A 13,373-nucleotide genomic window follows, 5' to 3' on the forward strand; every position below is an offset into this window, starting at 1 on the left:
TAATGGTCATATTTAATGTGTATTTGTTTATTAGATTAGGATGTTGGAAAATATATTTAACTGATATGATTTCAACAAAAACAAATGAAAACAGAAAAGATAACGTTTTCTTTGATACTTCGTAAGATAAATTTAAAAAAAAAATGTGTGGAGTTGCTCATTTGAAAGTTAAACAATTAAGGGTATTTAAAACTGTTTCACATTCTTCGATTTAAAATTTCTATTACTTCTATAGGATTCACTTTTCCAGCATAATGTAAAAATGTGACAATTTTTCATATACATAAGAAAAGAAAAATGTGCTGTCTTAGCTGCTTTGGGCAAAGCTGAATTGTGATGTTCGCAGACTAAAATGTATGCATTTTTTTTAACTCGAACATGAAACAGTTCTATGAATATATATCGAACCTCTCTATTTACTGAATAAAACATTATGATGAATTTTGCAATCTCCAACGGAAACAAATAAAGAAATTTGCAATTTCCATCGATTATGAGTCATCAGAAACATAATTAACTTTGGAATTCATCAATTTGAATTCGAAATTTGGAATGAGTCAGCAGAAAAGAAAAAAGATATATATATATATATATATATATATATATATATATATATATATATATATATATATATATATATATATATATTCATCAACTATGAGTTATCAAAAATTTTCGAGAATTTCACAACGCCATATTTAATGAACATTTCATCTGTTTTAAAAATAAAAATCTAAAAAAAAATATGCTGTGCTTTTAATTACTGAATATTTTGATGGAAAATCTGAGATGACTGGACGAAGCGGCTGAAAATTATATAGTTAACTTGAATCTTTGCCTAACAAAATTATGAACTGAAAGATCGATAAAAGGATTCATACTGAATTCCTGAAATCATCAAGAAAACAAATGTTCCTCATAAAATATGTTTATTATATCTGGAAAAACCACAAGCATACATGCCTTTGTAGAAATATTTGAAATTATTGTAGTCAGCTTTGATATTGTAGCAATTTAGTTTCTATATAAAAATAATTTAATAAAAATATATATCCAGCAATTTTGAATAAAATTTCGTCTTGCTATATTTTGGATAAATTCTATCTGTTTTCAAGAGAAATTTCAATATGCATGCTTTTTTATAAAATAAGATTAAAACTATTATCATATAATAACAATCAAGATTGCCCGCCAGCTCATTGCATTAGATTCAGTAATACAGTATTTCAAATATTTCGTCTTCAATGATAACAGAAAAAAATGTAATAATCTTTTTCACAATTTTTCTTTCTTTAACCATTTTCAGAATAAAAATATTTTATTATTTCATGACAGTAATAAAATCATATCGCTTCTTTTTCTTTTTCTATTTTACTTTTTCTGTATTTTACCCATATTGATGCTGGAAACTGACTAAGTAAATACTTAATATCAAAATTTAATTTAGGAAATTCAGCATTTTGTCTGAAATATTATTTCTGGTATAAAGTTCAGTTTTAATGAAACTAATTTTTTTTCAAAAAATATAATACAGTTCTCAATTGTATTAATAAACACATGAAATGGACTTTTTTATGTCCTTATTTATAATTACTATCAATGCGTTCTTAGATATGGTTTATCTTATTCATGTATTCGTTATCATATATCTTATTATCATCATTTTTATTTATAATTAAGAAATAATTTTAATTAGTTATTTGATTTTTTTAGGCGAATGTCGTTGTTTAAAAAATGTTAATGCAAAACTTATATAAAATCTTAGGAAAAAAACTTAAAATCTTTAACTTAACATTTATGAAAATATTACTTAGTTCAATGATAAATTCGATATATTAATTTAAATAATGAAAGATTGCTTTTTTATTAAATCATGACTCCCTAATGATATTTATTCATTACAGTTCTCAGAAATTGAAAGCAGTAATTGGAAACCCTTTTAGGTAAAAGGAAAATATTAACTTTTAATCGCATTCTTTTCAAAAATAAGTTTCAACAATAGATAAGTTTATTTCTTTATCCCCTAATTTCTTATCTTAGAAATATATATCAAATTCTCTAAAGCCTGATGCGCCCACATACAATTTAATGTTGACTAGCTTAGAAGAATCCCGTGAATCAGCTTTATTTCTATTTCAAAAATATAAATTACTGTTCTCTAAATAAATAATAATTTCAGTACAAGTCTGATATATTTGAATTTTTAAAGCACAATAATCCTTAAAAAGCTTTTAAAGACTTAATATTAAAAAAAAACAAAAAAACTTTATGCCTGTAGTCTTTAAAAGTGGTATTTAAAAGAGATATTCGATAGAAAATTATTCCTTTGTATTTTATATGTTATACTTTTATGCAACTAATGCGTTTGTATAATAAATGTGATATTCTTTGTGTTTCATTATTATTATTTTTTTGTAAATCCCGATAAATGTTTTCCATTAAGATAAAGAACGAACACGCTTCTTTGTGTGTGAATTTTTGCAGATTATTATTATTGTTTTCTGCATTAAAATTATTTTTAAACTTAAACATTATTCTTTCTTTAGCAGAATTTTAATGCATTTTGATATTAATAACAGTGGATAATCTGCAAATTATGTGATACATTGGTAATTTCGATCTTATTGTATTTTGAAAAAAAAAGGCTTTTTGGAGATATTAGGTAGACTGGGAAAAGTTACGGAATTTGATCTTTCGTCAATCTTGGGCATTTTGGATGACATCAGATAAACCATTTTATATGATGATAGATTCGTTCAGACTCCATCATCTCTGTAAAATAAAAATAACATAGTTTTTTTTTTCACATTGATTGAATCGTCAGACAAAGCAAAATTTCTATTTTAAACCAATGCACATATGCATCTGCTGACATTTATTAATATAGAGAAAATGAAAATTCATTTGCTAATTACTTATCTTTCCGAAGTTATAATTCATTAATTAAAAATGTATTTTCATTTATTTTCAATGATATACTATTCTTTGTTATTTAAATTTATTATTTCCTCACCGTCTTTCGCATTTTATCTGCAAATTAAAAAAAAACTATTCGATTTTAGGTATATTAATTCATGTATGACATTTTTGACCATTCTCTTCTTTTATGTGCGCTGCTGGTCACTTTATTATCTTTTTCTGCTCCTCTTTATCTATTCTAATTCAAATAAAACGCTCAGAAACTTTTATTACGACAATTATGCCTTGATTCTTCTACATGAAGTTTTGAGAAAGAGTTTATCAGAAGAGTTCTCACTTCTGAGTAAAGTCTTAAAACGTTCGTTTAATAAATTGTTAGTTGAAGTTAAAGTATTATATTTAAAACCTACGATGATAGATTTCTCTATACCTAATGTAATCTTTCAAGAGAAAAGAGTTGTTTATTAATGTTGATGTGAGATGCAAAACACAAATATTGAAAAACACTATTAAACCTTAACTGGGGAGGTGCAAAATCTCAGACCACTAAGAATGGACTTTCGGTCACCCCTATTCTACTTTTAGCTCAATTGAATGGATTGATCGTGTAGATTCTTGTTCCAGGACCTTCATTACATGTATCCACACTTTTATCGAATATCTTTATAAATATTTCAGCCAATTCTTTGCGCGATGTCTGTGAGACCGCACTCCTTTTTAATGTTCCAATATTACACAAGGCTTAGCAGATGCTCTAAAATTCGATTCTCGAAATATCGTTCAGCCTACTAATCCTCGTTATAAAGCAGAGCTCCAAAGACTTGTATAATTGTGCAGAATATTGTTTTCGATGGAAGTTCGCATTCAATTGATTCTGATATGTAAGCTCAAATATAATATTTTTTTTCTGGTGACAATGTATTTTGAAATATTGCGTGAATATAATAATATACTAAGAGAAATATATACAGAATTCAAAGGCTGATTTTTATACTAGCACTTAACCTGTATGTTTAAAAGTCCTTGGAAAACCGTGCCACGAATGTTCACAAGTTTTAGAGTAGAATTTATGTTGATAAAAAAAACGGTCAATTTTATTCATTATCACTTTTGTTTTTATTCTTCATATAATTATTAAATTATCCATTATATTGGTTTCTATATACCTTTGTATACTGAAAAAATAATTGTGATTTAAAAAAAGTAAAAAAAATAATAATGTTTTTTTTTTCTAGAAATGTGTTGTAACATGTAATTTGAGAAGAAAATGCATATTCAAACGCAATTACTTGTTTCAATAATAATACATTTTGAAAAAATTTCTAAGACATATTTATGTATCAAGAAAAATATCTGCAGATTATATTGGCAAATTTTCATACTAATACATTTATTAGAAAATTTAATTTGAGTGTAAAATAATGCATTCTCGTAGATCTCACTTTTTCAGTAACGAGTTAGTCCTAAATTTTCACCTCCTCAGTTAAGGGTTAAGTACCTGATTATCGAATCATTGACACAAATAAATAAATAAGTGACGTTTATATAAAGTTAATTGAATATATCGAATAATAGTATATATCGAAATAATACTTGAGAATAAAATACTTAGTAATTTGAATGTTTTTATGCATACAATTCAAAAAGGATTAAGCTTTGGAACGACTAACATTTCAATCCTAAACATTGAATAAAGATGAACTAAATTAATCCACGTCAAATCATTCTTATATTAAATGGGAATTCTGGGATTTAGGGAGAACATTTACCAGCATTGTAAGATTCACTTCAAGAATGAAGCCATTGCCATAATAGGTTGCGTTTCTGAAATAAAATAGTCACAGAATTAATTGACTTATCTTATAAACAGCCTAAATTATTATTTTTTTTTTCAATTGAAGCAACAAGAGCTTTAACCATAACAATTAACATAGTTTATAATTCGACTCAGAAATGTCATCATACAGAGATTCATTTGATGGAAAAATTGCTTTTTATTACTTTAAATTTAAGCAGACACACCCTACTGCCAAATGTGGAAATCAAAGTATAAATGTCGGACTGCCTTTTTTTCAAAGTAAATGCTGAGAACATAATAAAGCAAGATATTTAGAGACAAAAAATGAGTTGGTTCAGATAGAACGAACTACATCAGTAGGTTTCTGAAATTTAAAATTCAAAAATTACCTGTAAAGTATGCGTGGAAATCTTTCAAAGAAATTAGATGTTGATTCCCAAAAATATATTTTTATAGGCATGCTAAAAATGCAATTAAATAATAAAAATTTTGTATAACAATCCACTCACTTATTTGACTTATATTTAATAAAAATGAAAAAAAAGGCTTGAAAGAATTTACAAACAGTATATATTATGGATTGTGATGCTTAAAATATTTCAGAAAATCTTATCACGCAGATAATTTATTTCTGATCACTGAAATCATTAAACAAAGACACCATGTGCAAGTCAAGAAAAGAAACCATCTTTTATTTTCACATTAATATTAATTATCTGCTGTTAACTCATATGATAAGTAATTTCGTTCGTTATTCTATATTTTTACTTCATGGCTTCATCAAAACATTTGATGGCTTTTTCTTGACATACTCCAACCACTCTATAAATTTTCATTTGTATACAATTACATTTGCAAAATATGCATAGTGCTTATTGAAGAGATGTTTTGAAACCCTATCACGGCTAATGAAACTAAATTTTTTTATGCATTTAAAGCCCTGGAATTTGACTATGATAAGATATAATCAATTATGAAAGGATTTGCTTGAGTGGAAGTTGAAGAAACATACGCTTTTGTAATCAACTGATAATAAAACTCTAAATAATCATAGTAAAACAGATTCTTTTCAGATTCTCTGTCAGTCCTACAAGCCATACAATCACCTCAAAATTGTAATAAGGAAATATGGACGATAAAAGAAAAGATAAAAAGTGTAAAAACTAACAAGTGGACAGAGTTGAATTGGGTTAAGGCCCATATTGGGATATATGATAATGAAAAGGCGGATGAATATGCAAAGTTTGTGCACAGAAAGAGAGTGTTGACATGGTTGTCCCCAAATCAAATGGTGTCTTAAAATGGGAATTAAGAGAAGAAATAAAGCTGCAGTGGTTTGACAGATGGTATATGTCCAAAACCGGAAGAGTAACTTTCGATTTTATTCCTAATCCAGAAACAAAAATAAGAAGAAACCATCCACTGATAATTCAAATTATATCAGGACATGGGATATTTCCTGCATATTTCCAAAGATTTTTAAGAATACAGGAAAATAAATGCATTTGTGGAGGAATCGGTACTGTTTACATCTTTTTAAAGGAATATATTAAAATCTCGGAGTTAAGAAAAAATCTGAAGATTATAAATAATGACTTAAGTACAGTACTGATGGTATCAGGTAATCTTAACACTCTGACGGACATGATGTCAAAAATTGTCAGTTTTTTACCAACTATTTGAGAGTTTGTAGGTAAGGAAGAAGGACAGTAATTGACCACTTTGTGGCCAATTACCTCGAAGAAAATGTCAGTTTGAATAATCGGTCAATGTAAGGATGGACAATGCTAAAGATAGTATTCGGCCACAACAATTCCTGTCGATACTGCTACGTTTAGTGGTGGCGGGGTGGTCGGCTGTACGCAAGAAGTATAAGTAAAACAGATTCTATGAAATATTAATATTTAATTGTATGCACGATTAAAAGGGATTTTAGAAAATAACTCAAAATCTTCGTTTTAAGACCAATTATTTTAATTAAAAAATATATCTCTATTTAACTGTTTCATGCAAGGTGTAATTAGATTATTAAAATGAATGTGGAAGTCAAAAGCTTTAAACACTTCACATATTTGATAAGAGATGAGCTCAGAAACTTGTCAGATTCTAATGAATATTGTTTAATTACATGCTTTCAGTGAAATATTGACATGAAGTTACTGCAAAATTCTTAGATACGTGGGAGAGGAACTCCATCCTAAATAAACACTTCAGGGTCCAGACACTGGCGTTAATGCACTTGGGGCAACGCATCAGCAAGCTGCAGTCATCGATATTCCATTATGTTTACCTAACATGTCTAATGATGTTTGAGGGAGGTGGTTTTCCTCAAATGTGGACTAATAATAAAAGCGCTGATACAACCTCGTTAATCACTTAAACTTAAATTTCTATCTAACAGATTCTGTTAGAAATGGAATATCAGTTCCACACATTATCCAAATTATCTGCATTGACGCTGATTTATAAATGAAAATGTGTTTCATTTTCACATTGCGCCCACCAAGAACAGATATTTTCCATCTCTGTCAGATAAAATAAGAACTAAGCGCATATTTTAAAGATGATAACTTTGTTTTGACTATACTAAGTATTTTTCATTCGGTAACAACATAAAAAAATATGAATATCATTTAGGTAAATAATGCCAAAACAAACCTCAATACAAATAAATGCAAATTCAAAATTAACATTTTGTTTAACTGCTAGCAGACAAGAATATTTTTAAAAAATGAATTCAGATTTCAATATTCATTATTTGTACAAAGCTTATTTAAGACATTATTTTTTGTTTGTTTGTTAAATTTTAACAAAATATGAAGAATTACTGGAATTCAAAATAATAGAAAGGAGATTCAATGTATCTTGGCTAATTATCTAAGAATTCTTAATAAGCATTTTCTTTATTTTAAGATCTTGTGTGGTAATTTTATTAATCTATTAAACTAAATAAATAGACTAAGAGTTTACTTATTTTAATTAATCTCGTTGAATACATACTTGTTACAGATATCTTTCATTAAATTAAATTTAAAAAAATGATGTTTGGAAGACATTTATGCAACCATGATTAAATGAAAAATTGTTGCCTTGCATATCAATGAATATGTAAAACGAACCGTGAGACACTAAACACAAAAAATATTCTTAACATCATATTAAAAACTAGAACATTTTGAAAGATTGCCGATTTTCAGATTTTTTTTAATTATTATAATAATGTCGCGATTATCTTGAAACATTAATGACAAGTGTTACATCCGACATTGTTAAGAAATAAAATTTATCCTCTTTCAATAAATTTCTAGCGAAACCAATTCTTAAAAAATATTTAAAAATATTATCGCGGTTGATTAATTACGATAATTGATTATGAAAAGAAAATAACTTCAACTTATTCATTTTCGGAGAGAACTGTTTATGAAATGTATCACAAAATAATCTTAATGAGCATTGTTATAAAAATAATTGTTCCATTATTAGATTATATTGTACAACTGATTTGTTGGCATTTTTTGAAGTCTTAATCAAATTTTCATTAATGAAAGGGAAATCATAAAACGGCTGAAGTATCTGATGACATTGTCGAATTCAAATAAATGAGCAAAAATTAAATTATATTTAACCGACTGATTTAAATATGAAATGCTATGCTACCTAAATGAAAAATTTTTAAACCCATAAAAGTATTTTTAGCAAATGGAATTTTATAAATAGAAACAAATTCATATTGATGATACTCTACATTATTTGTCTCTACTACTAATAAAAATGAATGATTTGTGTGTCTGACTGCCTGTGTGTGTAAGTGTCATATAGGTGATTTGAGACTTAGCTATCAAACATTGCACATGTCTGATTTGGTGGTTGAGAATGTACTTCACAAACCCACATTTAAAAAAAGGTTTCATTGAAATTTTAACTTAAAAATTTTAATAAAATGTCTTTTTAATTATACTAATATAATAGGTGTGTGACTTTTTGCCATTTCTCTCTCTCTCTCTCTCAAACCATTAAAATATTTTACCGCGTAATTTTCTTTTATTAAAACTAAGCTGAAAATAAGGTTATAAACTAAAAATGCTTGTTATAAGTTATTGTAAGTTTAATTATTTTAACTTGTTATAAGCTAAAAATAAGGACTTCTCTGTGGTTTGCAAATACAATAAAATAAGTGAAATTAGAATTGTATAAACTTTAGACGATAGATGAACCGGATACCTAAGTCCTTAATAACACTTTGATATTATAGGCAATTATCCTTTATTAGCATGCATGCACACAATAAAAAAAAGGAATTAAAATTATATGACATTAATGTCAGACAATCAGAAGATTCATGAATATAAAGTTATATCGAAGCACTTTATCAGAAATTAAACATAATCAATATTCAGTATGGACCTATGGATCACAAGAAGCCTATAATAGAATAATGATTTCTGTAGAATATTCTCATTCTAGTATTTTTATTCAATTTCATTTGATAGAAATAACAGTTTCGCAGCGATTAAGGAGATGAAAGAAATAAAGTTTCGGAAATTTGTCAAACGAACACTTACATAAAAGGCATAAAAAATTCGATATACTAATGTATAAAACGTTTCTAATTGAAAAAAAATCAACAAGAATTAATACGTCATATATTTGGGATGTATTTAACCCGTAAATGGAGACGAGACTCGAAATGACACATTGTTGCTCATTAGCTCTAATTATCACTTGGTATTTTGCCCTTGAATACAATCCCCTCCTAGTTGTTCTTTCAGCAGTATGTTGGCAAAAATTTAAGGAAGAACACGTGCGTACAACCGAGTTATTCTTTTTCAAAGTTTTTGTTGTTATTCAGGTAATCATTAAATCCATGTCACTGAAACTGCTTTCGACTTGAATAATGCAAAACTAATAAAGATATATTCTTAAAATAATATTTTAAAATATTGTATTCTTCATTTTTGTTAGTTAAATTGTCAGTGAAGTACATACTCATTAAAAGATTGATTAGGTTTTTATTAAGACATCTGTCCACCATTTAATATTATAATATTTAACATATGTAATATTCATATTTTTAAAATTTGTGGTAACTACATGATTTTCAGAATATATTGTGCTTTCAAAATAAATTGCTATGCTCTTTACGAAAGAAAAAAAATAACAAGAAAAAGTGAAATATAGAAATATAGAAAGTTAAAGAAAAGTATAGAAATACATTTTGCAAACGATGGAAACTGATATAATTCCTAAATAATCTGTATTTGTTTAAAATGTTAAAAATAGGCTTCAATAAATTCAGAAAAGATAAGAAATGAAACCATTCATGAGTTCATAATTATATAATTTTAAACTATTTACTATTTCGAATAGTCGACAATACCAAGAAAATGAGTGAAAAAATTTTATGCTTGTGAGCACCTCAAATGTTTTTCATTTGTTTATATTTATAGAAAATATCAATTGTTGCCTGTCCTTAAATTAAAAATTTTCACATTTACCTTTCCATGGAAAAGCCGACTTGATATTTGTAATTTTGTAATTTTCTTTTCAAACTACAACAACGGAAAGATTTATAATAAAGCATTGTAATTTTTGACTTTGCAAAGATTGTAACTTGTAACGTTTTGCCATTGTTCAATCCGAAAAATTTCCTTAGATAATAAAAGGCAAACAATATATTACAAATAAAATACAAATAATACATTAAAAAAATCAGGGAATTGAAGACTACGATAATAAAGCTAATAAATACTCACTCGTGAAACTCACCTGCTGAATACATTACGTAATCATCTGCGAAAGGTGGACATGTTGTAAATTTGTAATCCCAATAAAGATTTTATCTATCTGCTCTTACGTGTTGTTTTTGGTTATTTACAAAGCTTTTCTTTCAAAATGTTTCATGCCGCCACTTATTGTAATGTGTGTATTATTCCAGCACTGCGCACAGCACCAGCACTAAATCAATTATTCCAGCAATCATAAGAAGAAAGTGGCTGTTGCCATTAAGAAATTTCTTCATTTCTTTTTCACTGCAACAGTAACTTTGAAAACTCTTTTCTTTTCAAATCCAGCACAATCGCGAGCACATATCTTCAAATAACAATACCTGACATTTCCTTTTGAATGGTTGAGCATATAGGACTCTAGAGCTTCATATATCGTGGAAATTTATTTTTAATGACAATATACTATTAAACATTTTTTTTTTTATTTTGCAATGTAAAAATGAAGTGGTTGTATGAAACTCTTAATATTTTAAATAACATTTAAACCTGATGGCTACAAACAAAGAAAGCAATTGTAAAACAGAAAATTATTATTATGGAGATAGATTTCGAAGAAGAAAGTATGTGATATTGGTTTGTACTTGTTGGAGATTTAATAGTTTTTCAAAAAAAAAACTGTGCTATTGAAAAACTTTTAAATCTGAATAAAACCATCTATATCAACAAGTTAATATTGATAGTTTTTCAAACAAAATCTTTCTTTGACATGATTATATACGCTTCTTAGCTACTGTTAATTTTAGGATATTTTTATCCCCATTATTGCTATCCATTTTACTCCTTGCAACTAACTTGCCAAGAGGAAAATGTATCGTCCAATAGATAATGATTTTGAATTCACGCATGACTGGGACTGATAATTATTGTCACTTCGTCGGTACTTAAGCTAACCGTGAGAGTTTGCTAATTCCTCAAATCACATTTTAATTAAACCAATGAGCGTAAACATGTCAAAGTTATGCGGATTTAGAGCTTTTAATCAATCGGATATGCAAACAACTGTATGCAGGAATTGAAGAGAAAAGTGGTATGTTTTTAATTAGAAGTCAGTAACTTTATGATAGCACATGTATATTAATATTCGGAAAGTGTATTTGGTAATTTTAATTATTATATTTTAATTTATTGTGTTCAAAAATAATGAAGGCACAATCTTTCATAAAAATATGTGGACAGTTTGTAATAATGGATTACATATTCTTCATACTTATAAATTTAAGAAAACCACAATTGAATAGGAAATGACTGATGGTGAATATACATTATTATGAAATTTAAAAGAATATTTAGACTGATGAGGAATTTTTTAAATGTTGGATCACAGACAAGTTATCATCCAATATGAAGTTTTTTAATTTGGTAGCAAACAATGAAAAGAGATTTATAAGGGATGTAAAATTTGAACTGATAAAAAGTTTTGGATTCCCCCAACTATTTTTTATAAACCTTACACAAACCATTGTTGAAAACAACTATCACTTCTTTTCAGCTAAGTCTTTAGCTAGAAAAGCAATAAAGACTTTTAATCAAAATATATAAATCATTTTAAAGTCCTTCTGCGATAAAATAAATGCAGTCTCACTCCTTTTCGAAACATATTTCTGCATATTATAAATTTTTTTAATACGTGAAGTGACAATCTGCAATTATCATTTTACAACTTAAAAATCAATCTGCTTACCCTAGTTCTAACCAAATAAGAAATACAAAAATGAATTCGCGTATTGAATGATTATTTTGAAAACTAATGATGAAAAGATTTAAATGTCTTCCAACATTCCCTTTTTATAAAACTAATTTTCACAACTCTCATAACAAATAAGCGTAGTTGTCGAGAAAAATAGATATTCTGGGAAAAGTACTTTAGGAAATTTTTCTCAGAAATTTTTGTTAAACAGTTCTTCTAAAAAAAGTTAATCAAGTGATTCTTCTATTGAACGAAGATAAAATCTTTCATAGTTGAAAATCGCTTAGATTCAAAATTAATTGGAATCACAACGATAGATGAACAGTGGAAATCATTCGTTCCATAACACAATTGCCACACGCTCGGATATGATTTCCATGTTCTTTCAGAGAATATGAATTTTATCTTTTAATGAAATTATTTTATTCTTTATCGTATTTTAATCGGCAGAATCTTATTTAGTTGAGAAAGAAAATTCACTGCAAGATATTTCTGATAAATATATTCAGTTTCATGAGATTTCATTTTTGCTCATTAATTTTCTAACAAGCGAATAATTGTCTAGTAATCAATTTTCGAAATCATTTTCTTCCACTTATGAGATTATTAATTTATTTGGCCTTTGACGTGCTCGGAAATGAGATTTTTCTCTTGAAAAAAATCTGACGTGCAATTATATATTTCCATCTGAAATCTAGCTGAATAATATAAATAAATCACTTTCTTAAGACAATAAAGATAATTAATACGTAATTGGGCTTATTATGCAGTTTCATATAATTAAGTTATGAATTTGCATTTTTCTTCTCGTTATAAAAATGCAATACATACAGGTAGTTAATTACTATCTTCCTTCGTAATAAACTAAATATACCCCTCTAATTCATCAGGAATTTGACTATATATATCTGAAAAAAAAAGTAAAATTGCTTGAAAATATAGGTTTCATTCGTTTTCAAATCTTTTATTTCAAATCTATTGTCCAAAAAGTAAAATTCATGTAAAAATTTAAAACAAAATCAGATTTTAATAATAAATTAATTTTAATAATGAGATTTTACTCTTGAAAAAAATGTGGCGTTCAATTATGTCGTTAAATCCAGACTTTAACTGAATAATATAAATAACTCACTTTCTTAAGTCAATAAAAATAATTTGATGTGCAATTATATCATTCATCTGA

Source organism: Argiope bruennichi, chromosome 2, assembly GCF_947563725.1.
Source record: "Argiope bruennichi chromosome 2, qqArgBrue1.1, whole genome shotgun sequence".
Taxonomy (NCBI): Eukaryota; Metazoa; Arthropoda; class Arachnida; order Araneae; family Araneidae; genus Argiope; species Argiope bruennichi.